Here is a 25922-nt window from a genome sequence, read left to right on the forward strand (position 1 = left end):
AAATGGAAAAACATGGATATAGTAGTAGCGAGAGTTAATCGTGGACCCTTATTTTACACTCAATATACATGTAAACCAAAATTTTAATGCCTTCAACTTTATTAAGCCAAAAATGTTAATTAATTGATTAATATGTATTGTTGTCTGAGACGAAGATATGCGGGAATGTATGCAGAGATACGAAGCATTGCGAAAAAACTTTATATTCCTTGCTTCAAGCCCATTTTCTCACACAATACTTCTTCCTCATATGCATTAAAAAATACTTCATTTAATATTCAACAATGATTATTTAATTCACAAACGTAAGATCACAAATGCACATAGTATTCGAAACCGTGAATACCAATATTTGTTGTTTCCACTTTGACACAATTTTTAAATGATGAAAGATTTTGAACATAGTAATGAAGATATTTAATACCCTACCCTTATTTTTCACCTGATATATAGATAATAAAAATTTAGTAAGTCAAAACTGCTAATTAATTGATTAATATGCACTGTTGTGTGGGAGGGAGGTTTCTGGAATAAGTGTACATAAGATAAATTTATACAAAGAAATAGAAAATTCTTGAAGAATATTTTTGTTCCTTACTGTTGGACACCTAATCCTCAAGTGGGGTAGTGTGGAAGTCGAATGGACAAAAGGAGTCCAAGAGACCTTGGGATGTGGAACCCAACGGTCAGATATTGTGCTATAAATGTATATCTCATGTTAATAAAAAATGTACTTGCATGTTTTATCTTTCATATTGTCCTTGCTGTCCATGTGTGTTTAACATGGTATCAGAGCAGGCGTATTCCTACCCTGCATAATTATTTTTTAGCCATTTGTTTTATAGCCTTTCTGTGCAGTTTATTTCTGCCATATTCCTTTACACAAGCCTGCACCCTCTATCAAGAGACCAGCTGCAAACGCTATCTCACTGCGTCAGTTTCATAGATGTTTTATAACTAGGCTCTTTGTACCTGCGCTCTTTGCCTGACATAGTACCTGTGCTCTCTGCCTCACTGCCCATGAACGTTATTGAAAGAAGCGTTGTTCTATCCAGCGCCGTCCATGCTATCCTGAACTGATGGAAGGTAGAAGAACGCCTCTGTCATTCTATCACACCTGCGCTGCCCTGAATTCGCTCAAAATCCAAAACCTTCCATATTCCTGTGCCTCTGGGCTCTATCCATTAACGCATCTATCCATTGAGCGCTATCCGGCGGATACTTGGCCTACTTGCAGAGAGGTATTCATTTTTCAAATTTTTTTCTTCATTGAAGGACGCTCTCCAATCGATTCAAACCGAATGTGTACTCAAACTGAATGAGTATTAACGTTGTACACATACAACACTCTTCGTTCTATTTTGCTAGCAAACTCTGTTAGTTCTGCCCCTCAGGCACTTTTAAGTTTTTTGGGATTGCGCTCTTCTTTTGGCCATATGTATGTTTCTTCTGGTCTGGATAAACAATATGCTATTAAGTACATGAACATGAACATGACATGAATGTATCCTTTCCGCCCAACGACTAGTTGTTCATCTGATAGAGACGAGACCTCGTAGGCCAATCGAATTGTCAGATGCACACTGATTTGATTTGACATTTATGCTTCTATGCGTGGCTGTGAGAGCAGTACAAATTTATAATCGTATAAACAAAATCTCGTTTTATGGAATGCAGAGAAGAAAAGTTGAGAGCAGTATTTATATTTTGAAAATAAGATGACCGAAGTCGGCATTTGTCACGATCCTCAGAGTTGTGGAAATAATTGTAATTGTAAAATATGCCTGATTTTTTAAAACCACAAATGAAGAATGAGATTTCATGTCATTGCCATTAATGATTAAAATAAGTTTAATCTGAGACCGCGAGAGGATCTAAGCCCATCAGTCGGGCGCGGAGTAGGCGGAGTATTGGGTAGTTTAAGCCATGTAAGGCAGCAGGCCTTTTCTTGGCAACTTTCTTGATGAATATGGAGGAATGAAGTTTAGGAATGAGCGAGTATATAGCGGTGTCGAGCAACGGAAGAAATTTGACGCTGCAGATCGGATTTTCAAAGGGGGTGATGAATTGCAGCACAGCCCAATTGCAGTGGCGGCTGCCTGCCTGAGAACTTGATGGCTAGAGGCTCAAACTAAGGTAACGCAATTCATTTTCTGAAGAAATTTATTGCTCAAAATCCTTAAAGCGGCTGTGATTTTGCTCCAATGTGAAAATTATATTGATATCGAGAATTTAATGGTGGAAACTATGTATTTTGAGTTGTTTGTGGCAAAGGGGATCATTTTGAGCCTTTTAATAGTGTGCGATGGCGATTTGAAGAAAACGAAAACTAGTGATTTTGAGTTGTTTGATGGTGAAAACTAAATATTTCGACTCCATTGATTCACAATCCAATTCTGCTGGTGCATTGAATAATATCCATTCAGTGCCTTATATATGTGTTTGCGTTGTTTGGTTCATATAACACTGTTATGACCTTCCAGATTCATATTGACGCATTGGCATTGCAAGTAATGTTGTTGTGACTCTTGCAAGGGTGGCAAATGTATTCTCATATATCTCGTGTGGCAAACGTGCATGTTCCATGGTATGTTAAATGCAAAGTTGAATAGTTGAACGCAATATGTTGGTTATATGGTGTGAATACCTGCATTGAATGATCAAACCTGCTTTTTTAATCTATGTGCATTGGTCATTGAGTATGTATGTTAGTTTGGCATAAGCGTTGGTTGGAGAAATATTGGTGGACATGCAGGCATAGTTTTTCTCAGAATTTGTTATCTTGGATTCGAATTCTCTCTAAGCGTGAATACATAGCATCCATAAAGCATTGAACCGTTGGCTCCCATTGCTGCTCGAAGAATGATGGCTTAATTCATTTGATACACAAACCCTTATCTTAGATGTATTGATATTGAGCTGGTCTCCAAGATTTGTCATAAAAAGGGTGTATTGGTTTGTATAGATTGTACTTTTGCAACGCCTGTTAACCAGAAAGTGTTAGCACTCAGCGCAGATATTGTATTGCATTCAGTAACTAAATATATTGCAGGTCATAATGATGTTCTTGCAGGCAGTTTAAGTGGTTCAAACAAGGTTATTGGCACAGTACGTTCTTTGCACAATGTCTTGGGAGGTGTATTAAGTCCAAATGCAGCGTACTTGTTTCTTCATGGCATAAATACCCTGCATCTTCGTGTACAACAACAAAATTCAACAGCATTAAGGATTACCCGCACTTTAGAGGCACATCCAAAGGTTTCTCATGTCCATTGGTATTTTGAAGATTTCCATCCTCATCCATTCCATCAAAGAACTGAGACATTTCTATTAATGTGGTCTGAGTTGTTAAAAGGGCACCCTCATCAATTGGAGGATTAATTGGAATGACAGAGTTCAATGTTCATAAGCATTGGGGGTTGTCTATATTCTTTAAAGTTGCGGTTATTTGGCATTGTGTGAGATATTTGTGCAACATTGTCATTAAATGGAGAAAATTGATGATGCATTACAGTTATTAAATAGTCTAATCTTTTCCACTGTTGATGGGACATTCAAAATCAGTAAGGATTTTCTCTCAAAAATTCAGACATGTCTACAAAATGCATAGGAAAAGATTGATTTTTTGCAGCTTGAATCACAGCTACAGCAAGAAGAGCTACATCAAAATAGACATCATTCTGAACCTGTTTTTGTTCAGAACATTGATACAACCACCCATCAACAGCAAGTCAATAATGTTACAGTTCATTCAAATAAAGCAGAAATTGTACATGCAGATGCAGAAACTCAGTCTGCACTTCCCAAGCACATCATCAGACCTTGGGAACAGCTTGTCCATAACAAGCACAAAACTGGTCTTGGATATGACAAGGACTTGTCCTTTCATATTCCAGACTATGCCAAGCCCATTCAGTTTCAGAGTGCTGGATTCATTCATGACAGTTCACCTGCTCCTTATGACAGTTCAGCTTTAGTTGTTCCAGACTCTGCCCCTCTTCCACAACAACAACAACAACAGATTGTAAAATGCCAACACTGTGACCGAGTTGGCCATTTGAAAGATCACTATTTTGATCTTCATCCATGTAAGCATTGTCATAAAACCAGCCATTCTTCACACAGATGCTTCAGAAACAAACGTCCTGCAAGAACAAAGATTCATCTTGGATGGATCGCTTCTTGGCAATGGGCATCAACACCCAAGAAGATATTCAAAACACATGTCAGAACTTGTTCCAGAGTATTGAAAAGTCTTGCAGCTGAGTTTTCTCCATCATCTCACCTTGTATCTGACAGGGGGGGAAATGATGGTCATCTACAAGCTTCAAAGTCACATCAAGCGAGCCTGAGCCACAACCTGCCACATCAGTTTCATAGTTGTAGCCAGAGACAAAGATGCCCGTGAACATGCCTTCAGTTGGCAATCTAGGACTTTCCTCTAGTAGAAGACTTCAGCTTCTTGCTAGTTTCGGAAGAATTCCAGGAAAAAAATTGAGAACACTTCCTCTAGCAGAAGACTTCGGCTTCTTTCTAGTTTCGAAGGAATTCCAGGAACAAAATTGAGAACACTTCCTCTAGCAGAAGACTCCAGCTTCTTGCCAGTTTTGGAAGAGTTCCAGGAATTGCATTAAGCGTTCCAGAGTTGTTGGTTATCCTTAAACCATCACAGGTTGAGACTTCCCTTTTCAGGTTGAAGTTTTACCTTTTATGCGGGGTGAGACCTCCCTTTTATGGTTGAAGGTTTCCCTCTTTAAAATAATAAGATCACTTCCTTTAGCAGAAAACTTCAGTTTCTTGCCAGTTTTGGAAGAGTTCCGGGAACTGCACTAAGCGTTCTAGTGTTGGTGGTCATCCTTAAACCACCGCCCTTTATACCAACATTTCATAGAGCACATTCAGCCTAGTGCTGCCATGCATATTTGCACATTTTGTATTACAACTCTCTTCTTGGACTCATACATAACCCTTCGGATTAAGGGGGGGAATGTTGGACACCTAATCCTCAAGTGGGTTAGTGTGGAAGTCGAATGGAAAAAAGGAGTCCAAGAGACCTTGGGATGTGGAACCCAACGGTCAGATATTGTACTATAAATGTATATCTCATGTTAATGAAAAATGTACTTGCATGTTTTATCTTTCATATTGTCCTTGTTGTCCATGTGTGTTTAACACTTGCTCCACACAATCATTCTCTTTCCTCACACGCATTAAAATGAAACTTCATTTAAGATTTCATAATAGCTATTTAGTTTAGAAATGCACATTGTATTTGAGAACAGTGAATATTGAAATTCATTGTTTCTAGTTTATAAACAATCAAAACCATCGAACATAGTTTTGACAACCACATATCAAATCATCTAGAAAAACAATATTTACATAGTTCCTTTGCATCCTTATATCAAATAAAATTATCCCATGTCAACATAGTAGTGGAGAGAATTAATCTCCCAACTTTATTTCACATACATACACGTACACCAAAAAATTTCATACCGCAAACATTAGAAAGAAAAGAATTGCTAATTAATTGATTAATATGTAGTGTTGAGAGGTATGTGGAAGAAGTATGCAAATGGGAATTGCATACAGAGATGCAAAACATTGTGAATAAAAGTTCTTGTTCTTTACTCCAGACACCTGTGAACAACATTTCTTTCTCACACACATTAAAAAGGAGACTTCATTTTAAGTTGGATTCTAAAATTTTGCTTAAGGTTCAAATAATTGTATACGTGTCGAATAAATTTTCCTCTACATCTTTGTTCTTCTGAACATACTTCCTCTTCTGCACATCCTAAATTGTGTACAGATTCACAAATCTATGCACCTATTTGCATGCATAACTAAATCTGTAAAAATTTACAATGAAATAAGGGGTAAACCTCGAAATTCTCAAGAATGATCTACAAAATTAGCATCTTTTGTTTTAAAATGATTTTTGAGGAACTAAAAAATATTGAAAATAAAGTGCCCTCCACTAAGGGAATAATGTCACATCAAAACTAGCTCATCCAAAAGAACATTAGAAATAAGATTTCCATATATCAGAAAATTATTTTTGAATTTATAGAAAATATAAATATTCAACATTTTGATGAACAAATTGATTAAAGATACATAAACTCAACAAAATAGTAAAGAGTCATTGAACTTTGACAACAAAATGAGTGCTATAGCCTGCAAAAAATGACTAATAATATCATGAAATTAAATTATATAGTCCCTAGCAAAAAAGGGCTAATAATATCATAAAATGAGATGGTTTGTAACCAATGTGAAATGTTAAAACGTACCATATAAGTTTATTTAATTTATAAATGTAGGAATCAGTCAAACTTATGGCAAAGTGGTGAAAGAGAAGAGATCAAATAAGACCATTATCAGGTAAACCCTTAAATCCACCCATCAAAACATTATAAAACTTGTTACGTCAATAATCAACTGCACAACATAGACAAGCAAAATTGATGCCACTAACAAAAAGATTCGATGGAAAATGTATCATGCCCAAATGAACATAGTTATAGCTGTTATCTAACTCCATTAAATGTATTCATGTATGAAAAGGGAGATTTGTTCTCCATGTTTGGAGAACGGAACATTCATATTGCAAGAAACATATGTACATATGTAATGTTATGAGTAGCATAAATTTTTTTAAAATCAAGATGGTATTTTTACTAGGGAATCTTTGGATTTATCGGATTAAGATTGAACTCATATTCCTAGACAATGAATGTGTGATCATAGATATATAATCGGTGTCCATATCAGATTAACTTCTTGGGAATATCAAAGTTTAGATTCTCCATTTAAAAATGGTTTTTATTCCAAACTGGTTATGGTTATCGTTAAAGCCGAGAAAAATAAGAAAAGAAAATTCTTAATGATGAAATTACAAACCTCAAACAACTAGAAGTGCCCTCGATGGATTCATGCATCAATCAGCTCTGCACTTATGAACTACTAGCTCGAAAATGATTTGAGATAAAATTATATATAAAATATAAATACAAAACAATCAGAAATCAACAATTCCTTGCCGTACCTAATTGCGGGCCAGAGAACATCAACATTTCAATCTCAGAAAATCCGAAGGGAGGTAGCGTTCTGTTGTCAATTCCCAACCATAAAATAAAGATTTTCACAACCAAGATACCAATGACAATTGTTCAATGAATCACAGAAAGCTATAAATAGATACATAAGATGTGGAGGGCATGTATATTCTCTCATAGCCATGATATCGATGACAATTGTTCTTCAATGAAAAGCAAAGACCTAGAAACATTATAACACAAAATTTTAGTAACTTCAAAAATTTACTTCAAACAGCTTTCTATTAAGGTGATACGCTTGACTACACGTTAGAGAGGATGTTAGATTTTCATTATAAATATCACGTGTATTTATAATTTTAACGAAATTATGTGATAAAATGTATTTAGTTATTATAAAGATATGTTATCATGCTAGTTATTAAAAAAAATATTAAGTCAAATAACTAACATTTTCCTATTCCTAGCACATTTTATTGTCACAATGGACTAATGGTATCACTATCCTAAACTTACTGGTTTTTCTTAAATTAAATTAAATAAAAATAATTAAATATATGTTTTTTTATATTTGTATAAATATTGTAATAAATATACATTATTAATATATTTTCCAAATTCAAGTTTCTTTGATTTATAATGAATTAAGAAAAGTCTTTTGGTAAAAATTATATAAGAGAAATTTTTGGTGACACGTTTCGAATCAACAAGTGGTGTTCATCATCTAGTCTTATGATGAATCACACTTGTTGGTTCAAACGCGTCGACAAAGAATTCTCTTCTGTGATTTCTACCGAAAGTCTTTCCTTAATCCTATTATATTTTTTCGTGTGAAAACTAGCACAACCACATTAAAATTATTAATGTGGTTGATATAGCCAAAATTTTCATTTCTATCTACCATTAATAAATATATAAGAATAAAAATAATAATAAAAAAGCTATTGCAATGAGAATATTATTATTATCATTATAATTAATAATAATTATTAATTTATATTAATTATTATTTAATATTAAATGTTATTTATTTTTATTCAATTTTTAACTATGTAGAATATATTAATTATTTAATAATAATGGTAGTAAATGTGGTATCCACCTTCAACATTTGATATATGCGCATTAATACATGGATTAATCTTTTGGGAAATGTTATTAATTTATTTTTCATTCATTATTAATTCATTCATTAAATAATTCATTCATTCATTATTAAAAATTAAATCAACAACAACAACAACAACAACAACAACAACAACAACAACAACAACAACAACAACAACAACAACAACAACTACTTTTTATTATTATTGGTATTTATTAATATTGTTAATTAAATATTAATATAAGTATTGTTAATTAATATAAATTTTTAATATTAGTTCTTTGGTTAAATATAAATCCTTAAATTTAATTAATATAAATTAAAAAAACAAATATTTATATTAATAAATAAATAAAAACAGTGCTTATATTAATAAAACAATATAAATAAATAATACTAATAATTAGTTTATTATTATTATTATTATTATTATTATTATTATTATTATTATTATTATTATTTAAAATATTATAAATCATATTATAAATATTACTAATCCTAGAATAAATATAGTTTACCATGATTCATTTTTGTATTGAGACAATCTTTCTCACAAAATGATATTAGGTCATGGTTCAATATGATTGATTTTTATATAGAGACAACAATTTGTCACATTGTGACGTTGGAGTACGGTTGATTTTTATATTGAGAACATCTTTATTAGAATGTGACGTTGGACCATGGTCAACCATGAATATAAACCCAAGGAATTTATATTAAACCTAAATATTTATATTATAAACCTTATGAATAATATTAAACCCTAAGAAAATGAACCCTTAGATTAATAAACCCAATGGATTAATACTATAAACCAAATGGAATAATAAACCCAATGGATTAATACTAAAATCCTAAGGGATTATAAATGCAAGGGAGTAATATTAAACCCAACGGAATAATATTATAAACCCCATGTACAAGAATTCTGAGATAAATATTATAAACCCTAAAATAAACATGGTTGACCATGTTTTACTATGCTAGATTTTCATATAGAGACAATATTTGTCACAATGTGACATTTTACCATGCTTGAGCATGGTTGATTTTCATATTAAGACAATATTTGTCACAATGTGACACTGGAACATGGTTGTGCATGGTTGACCATGATTATCAACCTAAATGTTTTATATTAAACTCTATGAAATTAATATTATAAACCTTATGAATAATATTATGCCCTAGAAATATGATCCCTAAGGTTGCTAAACCAAAGGGATTAATACTAAAAACCCAAGGGATAAATAACCCAATAGATTAATATTATAAGCCCTAGGTATAAGAACTCTAATATAAATATTATAAACCCCAATATAAATATGGTTGACCATGTTTTTCCATGGTTGATTTTCATATTGAGATAATCTTTGTCACAATGTGATATTTGACCATTTTTTACCATGGTTGATTGTCATATCAAGACAATATTTGTCACAATGTTACATTGCACCAGGGTTGCATGTCTTTGACCATGATTATAAACCCAAGGGATTTATATTAAACCCTAGGGATTTATATTAAAACCTTATGAGTATTATTATACCCTACACATATGAACCCTAAGATTGATAAACTAAAGGGATTAATATTATAAACCCTAAGATATATATTATGAACACAATGGATTAATACTGAAATTCCAAGGGAATAATATTAAAAACAAGGGACAAGTATTATAAACCTAAGGTATATAAACCCTAAGATAGATACTATAAACATTATAAACATTATAAACCCTAAAATAAACATAATTGACCATGGTTGGACAAGGTTGATTTTCATATTGACAAAATCTTTGTCATAATGCGACGTTAGGCTATGGTTGACCATGATTGATTTTCATATTGACAAAACCTTTCTAACAATGCGACGTTGCACAATTGTTGAGCATTTTTTATCTTCATATTGACAAAATCTTTGTCAGAATGCAACATTGTACCATGGATGATCATGGACGACCAAGTTGTCACAATGTGACATTGGACCAAGCGACAATCTTTGTCATGATGTGAGCATGGTTATTGATCATGGTCGAACATGGTTAGCCATGGTTTATTTTTAGATTGAGACAATCTTTGTCACAATGTGACGTTCGAACATGGTTGACCATGGATGACTATAGTTTTCATAATGTGACATTGAACCATAAGAAAATATTTGTGACAATGTGACCATAGCCATTCACAATGGTTAACCATGAATATTATAGCTAAAGTAAAATTTAAAGTTTAATACTAATATTAAAGTTAAAGTTTAATATTAATATTAAAGTTAAAGTTTAATATTAATAAAATTTTATGTTGAAAAAAATTAATAAAATTGAAATTTTAATATTAAAGTTTAATATTAATAAATATATGTAATGAAACAATAAAATTAATATTATAAACATTATCAATAATGTTATACCCTCAGAATATGAACGCTTATATTATACCCTATGAATATGATCACTCACATTAATAAACTCAAGCTTTTGATATTATAAGCCCAAGGCATATAAACTCTAGGATAAATATTATAAAACTTAAAGCAAACATGGTTGACCATGCTTAATCAATTTTTGTAAAGACACAAAAAAAAAGGTTGAGTCAATTTTTTAGAAACATAAATAACTACTCGAAATTAAAATTTAAAAAATGCCACTTAAAGTAATATGCATCTAAATCAAACATGGTCCAAAATATAAATCATTATAATATTATTTTATATTTTTAATTAATTTATCTTGTTAAATAACTAAGATTTGTTTTTATTTTTATTTTTTTAAATATGTACAATAAATATCTACAATTTCTTAATCTTCCAATATTTTTGGGTTTTACAATAGAAATAACTTTTTCTTAATTATACTTATATTTATATATATAAATTATAATATTATTTTAGATTTTTAATTAATTTATTTATTTCAATTTTAACTAATTAACATTCATTTCATTTTTATTTTATAAATATGTGATAATATTAATAATCTCTTGATCCTCCAATATGTTTTAGTTTAGAAATAAAATTTTAAAAAAACTTATATATACTTTATACCTATAAAATATGAAAAAATATTTAAAGTGATAAAATTACTAATCATTTTCCCTATCCCATATAAGCTAATATAATTTATAACTGGAAAATAAAATTTAAAATAATAATAATAAAATAATATATTTCAAGTAAAATATCCCCTTTGTCTTGGAAAAAATCAGTAAAATTGATGTATATTTTCTCTATAGAATTATTAAAAATTTAATATATCAAAATCACAAATAAAATCCCAACAATATCAATAACTAAATTAGTAAGTAATAAATCTTAATAATTATGAAATGCACATCATAATTATCATTTGACATTTTTGCAATCATCCATGTAAAATTGTAAATTTTGTAAATGTAAAGGTAAATTACTAAATTAAATATTATGCAAAGTACAAGTTACATACATTTTCAGTTTTTCTTGTTAATATTAGCTTCAACTTAAACAATAACTATAATTTAAACAAATTCATGGGAGAAATACACACAAAATGTACTTACATAATTACAAATTGCTAAACTTGAGAACTACAAGCCTATAATATATATTTTATAAGCATGAAGGAATGAAGCAATTGTATAAGCATGAAGAAAGGAACCACCAAATTACACACACGGTTTGGCCCACACCACAATTGCATCCCAATATCAAATAAAATGAGCCCATGTGCACATAATAATACACACATTTAATCACCCACCCTTATTTCACACTCAATATATAGTTTAACAGCTAAAATCTACTAATAAAGTAATCAAAATATATTTTTAGACGGGAAATGTATAAGAAATTGCAAATTACAAATGTAATTTTTTGTTCTTTGCTCCACACAACCATTGTCCCACACAACACTTCTTAATTACACAAATTAAAAATAAACTTCATTCAATATTGAACACTAAGTTTATACTTAAAATAAATTAATTTCATGTCTGTGAAGGAAAGTTCCTATTGCACCCCATTCTTTCACAGATACCCAATCTTCCTCACAATCTTCATTCCGCACATATCCACAGCTCAATACAAGTTAAAGACTATGAAGAGGGTGAATTGTGCACAAATGTTTTTTTTCCTAGAATTCGATAAATTCTAAATACTTTCTCTAGATGTATTTGACTATTAATTGAAGCACCTAAAGAGTCTCCTACGTCTTACAAAATGAAAATATTATTGCAATCATTTCTCAAATAAGGGAAGTGTCAAATAAGACATTTGTGAAGCTAAGACATAAATGAATAATGACTATCAAGTCGAGATGCATGCGTGGTCAAAGTCATGAACCTATATTATTTTCAACTTATCGATATAGGGATGTGTTCTAGAAAATGTGCAGATATACCTCTTACTAGTAACTAGTAAGTTTAAATTACCATTCACTAGTGGCAAGGACCTTTTACTTTTTTCTTGAAGGATTTGACCATTGCCGAAGAGATTTCCTAGAATATTTGATGCTTGAGATATGATTTCATCCTATGGTTACCATATATGTAGCTATTAACATTGTATAAACACATATTTCAATGAAGGTTTTTTTTTTCAAGTTCCCTATTTTGGATTATACTATTTACTTAGATTATATATACTCTAACATTTGCAATATATAATGCGCAGCTAACTTATTGTCCTATATGTTATGTGTTTTTTTATAATTTCATTTCTTGCATTGTTTTATTGATTTATCAAATTTGTAAATCCTATTATTAGTAAAGCAAAATTAGAAAATGTTTTTCTTTTACACATAGTTTATGCTTGCAATAGGTTTTTCCATCACACATGACTTTATATATATATATATATATATATATATATATATATATAAAAGAAAACTTAATACTCACAATATGAGAAATGTACTTAATATTCGAAAAATCCACGTCCTTATATTAGTGTGGATAGTTAATCACCCACCCTTATTTCACACATTATATACACGTAAACCAATCTTTGTATGCGCCAAAATTTAATATTGAATAATAACTATCTAATTGACAAATGTGAAATCACAAATTCACTTAGTATTCAAGAATCGCAAATAAAATTACCCCATGTCCACATAGTAGTGGGGACAACTAATCACCCACCTTTCTCATTACTCAAACTTTAATATTCGAAAAAAAAAGCAATTAATTAATTAATATGTATTGTTGTGTGCAACGAAGATCTGCAGGAATATATGCAGAGGTATGGAGCATTTCAGGAATTTTATTTATGCTCCTTTATATGCATTACCCATTCTCCCACACAAAACATATTCCTCACACAAGCTAAACTAATCCTCTTTTAATATTCGATGATAAGTATTTAATTCAAAAATATATGATCACAAATGCACATATTATTAAGGAATAATGAATACGAAGATTCGTTATTTCCTCTTCGATACAATTTTGTCATTATGAAAGCCTCTAAACATGGAAATTCAAATAGTTAATTCCCACCCTTATTTCGTACATGATATAGATGTAAACTAAAGTTTGTATATCCAAAAATCTAATAACTCAAAACCATAAATTATTAATATGTACGGTTGTATGAGAAAAAAGTGTTCAGAGGGAAAATTTATGAGAAGGTACAAAATATTGCAAAACAAATTTCTTGTTCCTTGCTCAACATGCATGTTCTTCCACACAACATTTCTTCTTCACACATATTAAAGAGACACTTCATTTAATATGACATAAATATTATTTAATTCATAAATGTGAAATCACAAATGCACATAGTATTTGAGAACTGTGAATACCAAGATTTGTCATTTCTAATTTTTAAACAATCAAAACTATCGAATATAGTTTAAAAATCACACATAAAATCATTAGAAAAAAGGCTTCCACAACTTCTTTGCATCTCGATATCAAATGGAATGAGACCACGTCAACATAGTAGTGGCGAGAGTTAAATACCCACCCTTATTTCACATCGTATATACACATAAACCAAAAATTTCACACCTCAAACTTTAATAAGCCAAAATCGCTAATTAATTGATCAATATGTAGTGTCCAGAAGTATGCAGAAGAAGTGGGCAAGGAGAAATGTATGCAGATATCTAAAAAAATGCAAATGAAATATTTTGTTCCTTTCTTTGCACAACACTTCTTTCCCACACACACCAAAAAGAAATTTTATTTAATATTGGTACTAAGATTCTATTAAAAGCTAAAATAATTTTATTTTTTTGGAGTAAAGTTTCCTCACACCCCCATTCTCACCCACATACTTCCTCTTTTGCACATCCTTCATTTTACACATATTTACAACTCTATGCACATGTTCTCCTACACAACTAAATCTGTGAAAGTTTAAAGTGACATAAGAGATAAACATACTAGCAATACATGTCTCAATATTATTGTAAATGTTTTTGTCAAAGCACTCAATGATGAAGAACCCACAAATGTGACATCACAAATGCACAAAGTAATCAACAACCGTGAATAACAACATTCATTATTTCTACTTTGATATAGTTGTTACACAATCAAATCCTTCTAACATGGTAGTGTAGACAATTAATCACCTACCCTTATTTCGCACGTTGTATGTATATAAACCAATTTTTTCATGCCCCAAACTTTAATATTGAATGATAACTAATTAAGTGACAAATGTGAAATCATAAGTGTAGTTAGTTTCTAGAAACTCAAATAAAATGGAAAAAAATCGATATAGTAGTGCGGAGAGTTAATCACCCACCCTTATTTTGCACTCAATATACATGTAAACCAAAATCATAATGCCTTCAACTTTATTAAGCCACAAATTCTAATTAATTGATTAACATGTATTGTTGTCTGAAACGAAGATATGTGGGAACGTATGGAGAGATACAAAGAATTGCGAAAAAAACTTTATATTCCTTGCTTCAAGCCCATTTTCTCACACAATACTTCTTCCTCATATTCATTAAAAATACTTCATTTAATATTCAATAATAATTATTTAATTCACAAATATAAGATCACAAATGAACATAGTATTCAGAACTGTTAATACCAATATTTGGTGTTTCTACTTTGACACAATTTTTAAATGATGAAATATTTTAAACATGGTTATGAAGATAATTAATCCCCTACCTTTATTTTGCACCTGATATATAGATAATAAAACTTTAATAAATTAAAACTTCTAAATAATTGATTAATATTCACTGGTGTGGGAGGGAGGTTTCTCGGATAATTGTACATAAGTTAACTTTATACAAAGAAATAGAACATTCCTGAACAAACTTTTTGTTCCTTGCTCCACACATCCTCACACACATTACAATGAAACTTCATTTAATATTTCATAATAACTATTTAGTTTAGAAATACACATTGTATTTGAGAACAATGAATATTGAGATTCATTGTTTCTAGTTTTTAAATGATCAAAGCCATCAAACATAGTTTTGAAACCCACATATCAAATCATCAGGAAAAATAGTTTTTCCATAGTTTCTTTCCATCCTTATATCAAATCAAATGATCCCATGTCAACATAGTAGTGGAGTGAATTAATCTCCCGCCTTTATTTCACATTTGACATACACATAAACCAAAAAAATTCATACCCCAAACTTTAGAAAGAAAAAACCACTAATTAATTGATTAATATGTAGTGTTGATAGGTATGTGGAAGAACTCTACAAACGGTAATTATATACAGAGATGCAAAACATTGTGAATAAAAGTTGTTGTTCTTTACTCCACACACCTATTCCCGTAAACAACATTTCTTTCTCACACATTAAAAAGAGACTTCATTTTACTTTGGATACTAAATTTTTGGTTAAAGTTCAAATAATTTTATATCTATGGAATAAATTTCATCTACATCATTGTTCTTCTGCACATACCTCCTCTTCTGCCCATCCTAAATTGTGTACAGATTCACAAATCTATGCACCTATTTGCATGCATAACTAAATCTGTAAAAATCTAAAATGAAATAAGAGGTAAACACACTAGCAATTCTCAAGAATAATCTACAAAATTAGCATTTTTTTTGTTTTAAAATGAATTTTGAGGAACTAACAAATATTGAAAATAAAGTGCCCTCCACTATGGGAATAATGTCACATCAAGGCTAGCTCATCCAAAAGAACATCAGAAATAAGATTTTCAGAAATTAGAAAATTATTTTTGAATTTACATAAAATAGAAATATTCAACATTTTTATAAAAATTTTGATTAAAAGAAAAAAACTCAACAAAATAATATGATAAAACTCAACAAAATAATATCATAAAACGAAATAGTGTGTAACTACTGTGAAATGTTAAAACGTACCATATAAGTTTAATTTAAATAATAAATGTAGGAATCAGTCAAACTTATGGCAAAGTGGTGAAAGAGAAAAGATCAAATAAGACCATTATCAGGTAAACCTTTAAATCCACCCATCAAAACATTAGGTCAATAATCAACTACACAACATAGACAAGCAAAATTGATGCCACTAACAAAAGGATTCGATGAAAAATATATCATGCCGAAATGAACATACTTATAGCTGTTGTCTAACTGCATTAAATGTATTCATGCATGAAAAGGGAGATTTGTTCTCCGTGTTTGGAGAACGGAACATTCATATTGCAAGAAACATATGTAATGTTATGAGTGGCATAAAAATTTTGAAAACCAAGATGGTATATTTACTAGGGAATCTTTGGAAGTATCTGATTAAGATTGAAGTCATATTCCTAAACAATGAGTGTGTGAGATCATAGATATATAATCGGTGTCCATACCATTACTGATTAAGTTCTTGGGAATATCAAAGTTTAGATTCTCCATTTAAAAATGGTTTTTATTGCAAACTGGTTATGGTTATCGTTAGAGCCCAGAAATATAAGAATTGGAAATTCTTAATGATGCAATTACAAACCTCAAACAACTAGAAGTGCCATCGATGGCTTCATCCATCAATCAGCTCTGCGCTTATGAACTACTAGCTCGAAAATGATTTGACATAAAATTATATATAAAATATAAATACAAAACAGTCAGAAATCAACAAATCCTGGCCGTACCAAATTGCGGACCAGAGAACATCAACCTTTTAATCTCAGAGAATCTGAAGGGTGGTAGCGTTCTGTTGTCAATTCCCAGCCATAAAGTAAAGATTCTTCACAACCGAGATATCAATGACAACACAGAAAGATATAAATACATACATAAGATGTGGAGGGCATGCATATTCCCTCAGAGCCATGATATCGATGTCAATTGTTCTTCATTGAAAAGCGAAGACCTAAAAACATTATAACACAAAATTTTAGGAACTTCAAAAATTTACTTCAAACACCTTTCTATTAAGGTGATAGGCTTGACTGTACATTAGAGAGGATGTTAGATTTTAAAGCCGTAAAGAGGATGTTAGATTTTCATTATAAATATCACGCGTATTTATAATTTTAACGAAATTTTGTGATAAAATTTATTTAGTTATTATAAAGATATGTGATCATGCTAGTTTTTAAAAAAAATTATTAAGTAAAATAACTAACATTTTTCTACTCCATTTTATTTTCACAATTGACTAACTGTATCACTATCCTAAACTCGTTTTTCTTAACTACTTGAATTAGATTAAATATATAAAAAGTAATAAAGTAAATGTATTTCTATATAAATATCGTAATAAATTCACACTATTATTATATTTTCTAAAAGGTTTTTTTATCCATAGTCAAATAACAAAAGTCTTTCGGTAAAAATTATATACGAGAAATTTTTGGCGATTGCCAAAAAGTTCTCTTATGTGATTTCTAGTGGAAGACTTTTCTTAATACTTTTATATTTTTTCCAATAAATACTAGCACAACCACATTAAAAATATTATTGTGATTGATATAGCAAAAATTTTCATTTGTATCTACCATTTAAAAAACTATGACAATAAAAATATTATTATTATCATTATAATTAATAATAATTATTAATTTATATTAATTATTATTTGATATTAAACTTATTATTCAATTTTAAATTATGTAATATATATTAATTATTTAATAATAATCGTAGTAAATGTTGTAACCACCTTCAACATTTGATATATCCGCATTAATACATGGATTAATCTCTTGGAAAATGTTATTAATTTATTTTCCATTCATTATTAATTAATTCATTAAATAATTAATTCATTTATTATTAAAAATTAAATATTTCATAATTAATTAATAATTAATTAATAATTAATTAATAATTAATAATAATAATAATTAATTGCTTTTTATTATTGTTATTGATTGATATTGTAAATTAAATATTAATATAAACATTGTTAATTAATATAGGGTTTTAATATTAGCTCTTTGGTTAAATATAAATCCTTAAATTTAATTAATATAAATTCTCGACGTTAATTAACATGTAATATTTATTAATTAATTAATTAACATTAAATATTTTTTTATTTATACTAAATATTATTAAAAAATAATTAATATAAATTTAAATAAACAAATATTTGTATTCATAAATAAATAAAAACAATGTTTATGTTAATAAAATAGTATAAATAAATAATAATAATAATTAGTTAATTATTATTATTATTGTTTAAAATATTATAAACTATATTATAAATATTACAAATCTTAAAATAAATATGGTTTAACATGATTCATTTTTATATTGAGACAATTTTTGTCACAAAGTGACATTGGATCATGGTTCAATACGATTGATTTTTATATAGAGACAATAATTTGTCGCATTGCGATGTTGGACCATGGTCAACCATGAATATAAACCCAAGGAATTTATATTAAACCTAAATATTTATATTATAAACCTTATGAATAATATTAAACCCTACGAAAATGAACCCTTAGATTAATAAACCCAATGGATTAATACTATAAACCGAATGGAATAATAAACCCAATGGATTAATACTAAAATCCTAAGGGATTATAAATGCAAAGGAGTAATATTAAACCCAATGGATTAATATTATAAACCCCATGTACAAGAATTGTGAGATAAATATTATAAACCCTAAAATAAATATGGTTGACCATGTTTTACTATGCTTGACTTTTATATAGAGACAATATTTGTCACATTGTAACATTTTACCATGCTTGACCATGGTTGATTTTCATATTAAGACAATCTTTGTCACAATGTGACATTGGACCATGGTTGTGCATGGTTGACCATGATTATAAACCTAAAGGCATTATATTAAACCATATGAAATTAATATTATAAACCTTATGAATAATATTATACCCTAGAAATATGAACCCTAAGGTTGCTAAACCTAAGGGATTAATACTAAAAACCCAAGGGATAAATAACCCAAGACATTAATATTATAAGCCCTAGGTATAAGAACTCTAATATAAATATTATATACCCTAAAATAAACATGGTTGACCATGTTTTTCCATGGTTGATTTTCATATTGAGGCAATCTTTGTCACAATGTGACATTTGACCATGTTTGACCATGGTTTTTTGTCATATTAAGACAGTGTTTGTCACAATGTGACATTGCACCATGTTTGCACGTGGTTGACCATGACTATAAACCCAAGGGATTTATATTAAGCCCTAGAGATTTATATTAAAACCTTATGAGTAATATTATACCCTACGCATATGAACCCTAAGATTGATAAACCCAAGGGAAGAATATTATCCCCAAGGGATTAATATTATACACCCAAGGTATATAAACCCTAAGATATATATTATAAACCCGGTCGATCAATACTAAAATTTCTAGGGAATAATAAGTATTATAAACCTAAGGTATATAAACCGTAAGATAGATATTATAAACATTATAAACCCTAAAATAAACATAATTGACCATGGTTGGCCACGGTTGATTTCCATATTGACAAAAGATTTTTCGTAGTGCAACGTAAGACTATGATTGACCATGATTTATTTTCATATTGACAAAACCTTTCTAACAATGTGACGTTGGACAATCGTTGACCATTTTTTATTTTCATATTGACGAATTCTTTGTCAGAATGCAACATTGTACCATGGTTGATCATGGACGACCATGTTGTCACAATGTGACATTGGACCAAGAGACAATATTTGTCACGATGTGAGCATGGTTATTGATCATGGTCAAACATGGTTAGCCATGGTTGATTTTTAGATTGAGAAAATCTTTGTCACAATGTGACGTTTGAACATGGTTGATAATGGATGACCATAGTTTTCATAATGTGACATTCGACCATAATAAAATATTTGTGACAATGTAACCATGGCCATTCACAATGGTTAACCATGATTAAACTTTAATATTTTTAGTTAAAGTAAAATTTAAATTTTAATACTAATATTAAAGTTAAAGTTTAATATTAATAAAGTTATATGTTGAAAAAAATTAATAAAATTGAAAATTTAATATTAAATGTTAATATTAATAAATATATGTAATGAAACAATAGGATTAATATTATAAACTTTATCAATAATATTATACCCTGAGAATATGAACCCTTATATTATATCTTAAGAATATGATCACTCACATTAATAAACCCAAATCCTTGATACTATAAGCCCAAGGCATATAAACCCTACAATAAATATTAGAAACCATAAAGCAAACATGGTTGACCATGCTTAATCATTTTTTGTAAAAACACAAAAAAAAATTGAGTCTATTTTTTTTTTTAAACATAAATAACTACTCGAAATTAAAATTTAAAAAATGACACTTAAAATAATATCCATCTAAATCATACGTGGTCTAAAATATAAATCATTATAATATTATTTTATATTATTGTTTTATATGTTTAATTAATTTATTTTGTTAGATTATTAACATTTATTTTTATTTTACTTTTAATTTTTTAAATGCGTACAATAAACGATTTCTTAGTATTCCAATATTTTTGGGTTTTACAATACAAATATTATTTTTAATTATACTTATATTTATATATATAGATTATTATATTATTTTAGATTTTTAATTTATTTATTTATTTCAATTTTAAATAATTAACATTTATTTCTTTTTTATTTTTTAAATGTGTAATAATATTAATAATCTCTTCATCCTCCCATATGTTTTAGTTTTACTATAAAAATAAAATTTTAAAGAGTCTTATATATATTTTATACCTATACAATATAAAAAAGTATTTAAACTCATAAAATTACTGATCATTTTCCCTATTACATATAATCTCATATAATTTATAACTGGAAAATAAAATTTAAAAAATAATAATAAAATAATATAAAAAATCAGTAAAATTGATGTATATTTTCCGTATAGAATTATTACAAATTTAATATATAAAAATAAAAAATAAAATCCCAACAATATGTCAATAACTTAATTAGTAAATAATAAATCTCAATAATTATGAAATGTACATCATAATTATCATCTGACATTTTTGCAATGATCCATCTAAAATCGTAAATTTTGTAAATGTAAAGTAAATTACTAAATTAAATATTATGCAAAGTATATATAAATTAAATTAATCATTTGACAAATGAAATTGAACAATGCACATAGAAAGTAAATTCATCATATGACAATGACTTTATGTTCAAATCTAAAATAGCCATAGAATACTAAACTAAAATAAACATAGAAAGTAGTGAAATACTAATAAATTTCTTAAAAAATACTAAATAATAAATCGCAACTCCAATGCGGCTCCAAGTCACAAAATGAAAATCGTAACTCCAATTGTCTCAGGGCTCTATCGATGGTAAGTTTGAATCATAGCAAATTGTAAATGGAAATGTAGAGCAACGACCACAAAATCTGGGGCAGCAAGGTAAAATGTCTAGTGAAAGTAGAAGGAAAATGTAGAGCGACACAGAAAAAACCTAGGGTTAATGAGAAATGTGAATGATTACATTTTAAAATTTTAATTTATATTTTAGTTTTTTTTTATTACATTAAGATTTGAAATTTTTTTTTTTTTAAATTTTTTATTGTTATTAGTAAACAAATTTGAGGATATTTTAATTTTTTATATTTAAAATTATTATTAGCAAAAAAATTGAAAGATATAAATTACGTTTCTAATTTTATCTTAAATATTTAAAACATTTTTAGTACAAAACACTTTTAGAGCCCAGAAAAGGAAACCTGAGAGTTTCTCCGAATTTCTCAAGGAAATAGGGAAATGTTCCACGTGAGTTTTCCCCAACTTCCCAAAAAGAGAAATAGAACGTTGGGAAATGTTTTCCATGAATTTCGTCCCCAACCTAGAGGCGCGTCCTGGAACATTGCTAAATTGTGAATATATATATATATATAGAAATAACGTTTATGAAAAAAATTGGGAGCTTATCCTTAAAATGTTCCATTGCTAAATTGTGAATATATATATAGAAATAAAGATTACGAAAGAAAATGGATGCTTACCCTTAAAAAATATTTTAAATAAAATAAATTTTAAGATGGCTCTGCAGTCAATATCATGTTTACAAGGCTGAGACAAAGTGAGAATTACGAACATACAACATACCATCATCATGAGTCAGCAAGATACCATCATCATGAAGACACTGCCGCGGAAGAAGCGGCCGCTGACTGGCTTTCACTGCCGACATGAAAATTAAATATATTCCATTACCCGACGATCCATTCCCCAATTGAGTCCGCTGCACCAATTTTATGCGTTGTATATCGAATCTCGACCATTAATCCAAAAGTCACCAAGTCTCCTTCTACTCATTGAAATAGAAAGCCTTCGGCTAATTAGTGCCGTAAATTTGATAGAAAGCCTTCGGCTAATTAGTGCCGTAAATTTGATACCATATCACTCTTATGTTATTTTTAATGATTTCTATGTTTAAGAATTAGATACCTATAGTGGAACAGAAATCTCACGTGTATGCAAACAATGCCAACGAAATCTCACGTGTATGCAAACAATGCCAACGAAGAAGAAAAAATTACTCCGAACGTAAATGAAACCTCTCGTCGCTTTACAACCTACGTGCTTATGCTCGGAAAATAAGTGAAATTCAAGCTTGCAAAATAAAGATTCTTGCTGCTAATGAGTATGCCAACTTAGTATAAGTTGGGAGGCACAATATTCTCAAAACAGGATTGCACAGGGAGTTTGAAAAGAAAGATTCCCTGTCTCAGGTAGGATAACTGATGTGGGGAAAAGAACATCGTAACCCCTGCGCAGAAAAAACAAATGTATCTACACTCTAGAGATATCTTAAATTCAAAATTGACAAATTAAAAAAATTGTTTATAATAAATATTGATTACAAAGCCAGAATGATATTATTATTTTTTGTAATTGCACCGATCCGATTTGAAAACATGTGTAATCCGTCAAAAAAAACAAATTGAAATATTTCACATGGAGATGTCTATCACGAGTGCCCACAAGATAAAAAGAGAATACCAGCGGCTTATTCTTCCTCCCTACAGAATTACTCTCAAAACCAAATGAAAATGAATCCTCTATTTTAAAAGTAGAATTATTTGCCAAACCAAAAAACTGTCACATTACGTAAATGTTTGGCAATGAATGCATTAATGGGTATGAAGATAGCAAGGAGAATAACTTGTTACCCTTATTGTTTTGCTTTTTGTTGTGTTAGGCTTTTTTGGTTGTCTTTTTATTGTAGCTAAGAATGTGGATGAGCTTGTTTTACTTTGTTGATTATACAAATTTATTTTTTTGCCCAATGTGAATGGTGATGTGTAAGTATGTGACTTAATATAATTTCACATAAAGAAATTAGAAAGTAAAATAAAATATGCTTATAATTTATATTTAAAAATACATTAATAATAAAAAAATCAAGTTTAATGTGGATTGATAAAATTGGTCAATGCTAAGATTTGATCCCTTTCAACTCATGTTAGATCACTACTTAAGATGGATGTATGTTTGTTAATATCTAAGTATTCATTCAAAAGCATGATATTAATGAAAATTCTTCTTCAATCATGACTAAATGCATACCATCACAAACAATATGGATTCTTTACAATATGGAGAGATCTCTTCACATTACTGGTACACATTCCTATATCTTAATGATTGTTAAGGAAAAAGAAAAGGTATTGATAATTTTTTGGAGTGAACTGTGTAAATAATGTATCATTTTAAAATATGCATCATTTCTAGTCGTGATGGGTAGTTCAATTTGTTGATGTCTATTAGAAAATGAAACGTTGTCAAAGCGATTGATTGTTTCATTTCTGAATACCATTATTTATACATACATAAGCTAGAGAATCAATAATGATCTCCGCCAACTAGAAGCGATGTCTTAACAACTCTTGTTGGCTCACATTAAACTTGTTGACTGAGGAACAGTGGTCGGCGCCATCGGCACCATCATGATTAATGTTATAAGACCTACCCTTAATCACAATGACCTCAACTTTAACTTTCTTGTTGATCTAAGTCTCAACTAGGCTTACAACAAAGCATTTCATTTTTTCCTTCTTGCTAAAGGGTCCATGCTTGTTCATTTGCTAGTGTAGTTTCATCTTCACCTTTCTTGCCATAAGATAGTGATGGGTCTTTTGCTTTCCTAATTGCGGGCTAACATTCTTTGTATTCAACATTTCTGCATGTTTTTTGAGACTTATACTTATCTTTAACATTTGTAGTTTCTTCAAGTTTTGTTGCCTTTTCCTAATTGTCAATATCTGCATACTAAAAAACAACGTTAGATTCATGAAAAGAACTATATTGATTCTTGTCATCATGCTCTTTGAAGAGAGATTTTCTTCCTTCATCTTTATTTGCTAACATAGTTGGTTGATTCATGTCTTCAACATCTTTAATCCACTTTATTCCTGCAAACATGTTGTCCTACATTTGATTTGTGTATGGAGGTAGGCATCTCTTCTCACCAAACAACAACTCATCAATAAGACACGTTTCTTGCATCAAATTGAACCACTCTTCATGAGATAGATAATTCTCATCAAATTTGACTTCAGGCGTCTCTATATCACAAGGAATTTCCTCACTATCACATGATCCTCTATTGTCAGCTACAGCCATACTTTAAGTCTTGATCCCATTTTTGATGCATTCAACACACTTACCATTTGTAACAACACCACTTTCATTATCTTCATCTTTTTAACTCCCCTCCATACTATACTTCATTTTAATAACATCCAAAAATATTTTTGCATTATGTATTTTGCCAAATCCATACAAAATACTAGACAAAATATTTTCATGTAGAGTTGATATAATAAGAAGCAATGTTACTACACCTCTACTCTTATTTTGCGGATTTATAGAAGTTTCTTAGACAAATTCCCATAAATCTACTGAACCAAGAAATCGTTCCATTTTAGTAGCCTAAAGCTCAAAAGTTTTACCTGGAAAAATTGGCAATAGTGGCATTAATCATTTTAGTATTGCATCAGTGTCTTCAAATTCCTCTGGCTAACTCAAATTTTTATTTGACATTTCATGTTCTGCCTCTGCTTTTTTATTCTCCACCTTGATATTTTTGAGTTCTCTGCGAAACTCTCTGAGTGTCTTTTGCTGACCTATAGCTACAATGCAAGCCCTTTTTCTTCTGTCAGCTCCAATAAACACACACTTCCATTACATTTGTTATTATTCCAAGGGGAGACAAACATAGATCACAATCACACTTGACTGACGTCGAACTGAACTTCGGCAATGAGAATCACTACATGCCAACATAGAGCCATTGCTTCTCTTTGCAAATACTATCCACACCAGAAA

Source organism: Pinus tabuliformis, chromosome 4_1 (genome assembly GCF_031772625.1).
Source record: "Pinus tabuliformis cultivar Carrire ecotype Pingquan chromosome 4_1, CPIR1, whole genome shotgun sequence".
Taxonomy (NCBI): domain Eukaryota; kingdom Viridiplantae; phylum Streptophyta; class Pinopsida; order Pinales; family Pinaceae; genus Pinus; species Pinus tabuliformis.